Here is a 2,968-nt window from a genome sequence, read left to right as displayed (position 1 = left end):
AGATAGCTTAGAATAGGATGTTTTAAAATGTGTGTTCAGATTTCGCATAACGTGTTGTAAAAGAATATATATATAACGTAAAGAGAGAGATCCTTGTCTTTTCAAAGCTGCAAATGTTTAACTTTTATGTCGACCCTTTAAGATTAGAGTCTGAGAGATCCGTTTGCTTCCCTGCTCTGTCAGCGCGTTTGATAGCGAGCTCGTTGTTGTCAAAACATGTCAATCTTTTTGTCGCCCAGCCTCCGTTTTGGTCGGGTATGCGTCTTTCTTTTTTTTTTTAACAGACTCGTCTTGGACGTGTATATCTTTGTCAAGTCCCACGTGGATATTGCACATTATGTATGTAAGATTGCGTCAGATTTCAAAGATTCGAGAAGCATTCGTGACAAGAACGTTTTTGTGTCATCTGCCCTGTCGAGTTTCCATGAAGGAAGAGATTTCATTCTATCTTAAGACCCCGAGGCATTAACATCTTGCTCTCCCTCTCTCTCTCTCTCTCTCTCTCCCGCGACATCATTGAGATTATATTAACATAACGTAAATTGGTCACTCGTAACTTAGAATTTCATGTTTGATATTTCTTAAGAGTTTAATTAGTATTAAATAGTTTTTTTGTGGAATCTGAACAAACATTTCGTAACGGCGCCTGGTTTTTGTGAAATTGTGTAAGACAAGACTGCAGCAGAGAAAGAAATTGGTATACCAAGGTAAAGTGTGTTATATTTTTATTAGTTGCAACTAATAATTGTTAGGAACAGTGAATAACTAATAAAGGATAGGGAGTGTGTTTAACTAATAATGGATAGGAATTGTGTTTAACTAATAATTGATAGGAATTGTGTTTGGTAAAAACTGTTGGTTACAGTGTTTTTGAGTGAAAAAGATTTACACTTTTACACATTGCTGATATTTTTTGTGTTTGTGTCTGTTCCATTGTTTGTGCACTTATTCATTTTCTTATTGAAGTGTGTCTTTTTGTTTTATATTTTCATTTGCATTCACAATTTAATTGACTTAGTTATTTTCATTGCTTAATCATTGCACATTTAAGTAAACTTAACATTTGTGAATTAATTTGCATTTACTTAGAATTCTTTTCAAGTTTTATTGTTGTTTAACACTTGTGAATTAATTTCAAATTTTCAATTATTGCCCAACACTTTTGAATTTCAATTGAATTAATTTTCTTGAATTTTGTGATAAATTAATTTTGATTTAATTTTACTTAATTTGATTCAAGAATTAATTAAACTTTACTTTGTTTTCAAGTAACAGTAATTTTCCCTGATATTGTGAATTTCACTTATAAATTTTGAAGTTAATAATAAATTTTTGTATTTAAAATTTTTATAAGTGTTTTCTTTATCTTACACCAGTATAAGTATATATGATTATGATTACATTGATGTTAGGTAGAACCATAGAGTGGTAATTGATTTGCTTTCCTTCAAGTAACTTGAAGTGACTTAGAACCAGGGAAGTACTTAGACTTTTGAAATCAGGGAAATACTTAGACTTTTAAAGTTGTAGATGGAGTGATGCCCTTTGATTAATTTAATTGCTTACAAGATTACCTCACACCTGTTTTGATGAACTTAGTCTGATCTTCTGCAATACTGGTAAGTGTTAAGGGATCACTGTTGCCTTTAGAGTATTCAGTCGTTTAAACGTGTTATGAGGGTTCAGGTGTCTGGCTTTTGTGAGGTAATATTTGATGCAATGGTAACCAGATACTTGGGACTTCGTAACAATATATATATATATATATATATATATACATACATACATACATATATATATGTATATATATACATATATATATGTATATATATATATATATATATATATATATATATCGATGTACCCCACAATAACAACCAAGGAGAAACCAGAAGAAAAAGGAAACAGAGTTCTTAATTTGTCCAAACGGTTTCGCCCTCCATCAATCAGTCCTCTTCCTGGGAAGAAGCATAACAATATATGATATATATATATATATATATCATATATAATAACATATATCTATATATTATATTATATATATATATTATATATATATATATAGATATATATACACTGGTAATTCTGGTTAAAGCCAATGCACTGAACGGCCCAGACCTTGAAAACCACAATGTTAACTTCCTCAAACCCGTTGAACGGAGTCCAGCGTCATAAACTGAAAAATCAGGAAAGCTGGTTTAGAGCAACAATAAACGTTATTAATTCAGAGCACGTGACCCTCCTTCATTAAATCCAGACGATGATCTTGAAGCGTTTTTAAGAATAAACCTGTGGTTTGGTCTAAAATGTCGAATGTGCAACAGAGAACAAAGGAGGGAAATGATTTGCCGCACGACGAAAAAAGCTGGAAAGTGAGGGTCTTTCCGTTACTTATCTTTCTTGTACAAAATATGACTTGTAGGGTAGGCTATGTCACTGGCAATAGCGATATTTATTATCATAAAGCCCACAAAAAATTTTACAGTTATAAAATAACGTGAAGAAAGAAACCCATACGAACATTTTAAACTTTCCTTATTTTAGTGGCTTTGAAAACATAAAAGTACTATTAACATCTTTTCACGTCAACCTCGTTTTATCTTATAATAGCACATAAAGGAATGTTAATAAAAATAGAACCAAAAAAACCATACTATATAAAATTCCATGTTTAGGCTGGCCAATCTAAGGATATCCTGTTGATTTAGTTCTAAAAGTTTTATATATGAAAATATTACAAGGAAACTAACTTTGTTATGTAAACGTTAAGGCACAGATTCTGTGTAAAAATAAATTGTCAGAACCCATCGGCGATTAGTTTATTCCTTACGATTTTTTGCCTCAGGAAAAATTCATAATCTGTGCGCTACAGAATTAATATTCAGTACTATAAAGATCTCTTGAAATTTAGATATTTTCAAGTATTCCATTCAGGAAAAGCAATATGTGAATAAAAAGCCGCTGCACG

The sequence above is a fragment of the Macrobrachium nipponense genome, chromosome 33 (assembly GCF_015104395.2).
Source record: "Macrobrachium nipponense isolate FS-2020 chromosome 33, ASM1510439v2, whole genome shotgun sequence".
In the NCBI taxonomy this organism is placed as follows: Eukaryota; Metazoa; Arthropoda; class Malacostraca; order Decapoda; family Palaemonidae; genus Macrobrachium; species Macrobrachium nipponense.
This window is presented reverse-complemented; position numbering follows the sequence as displayed.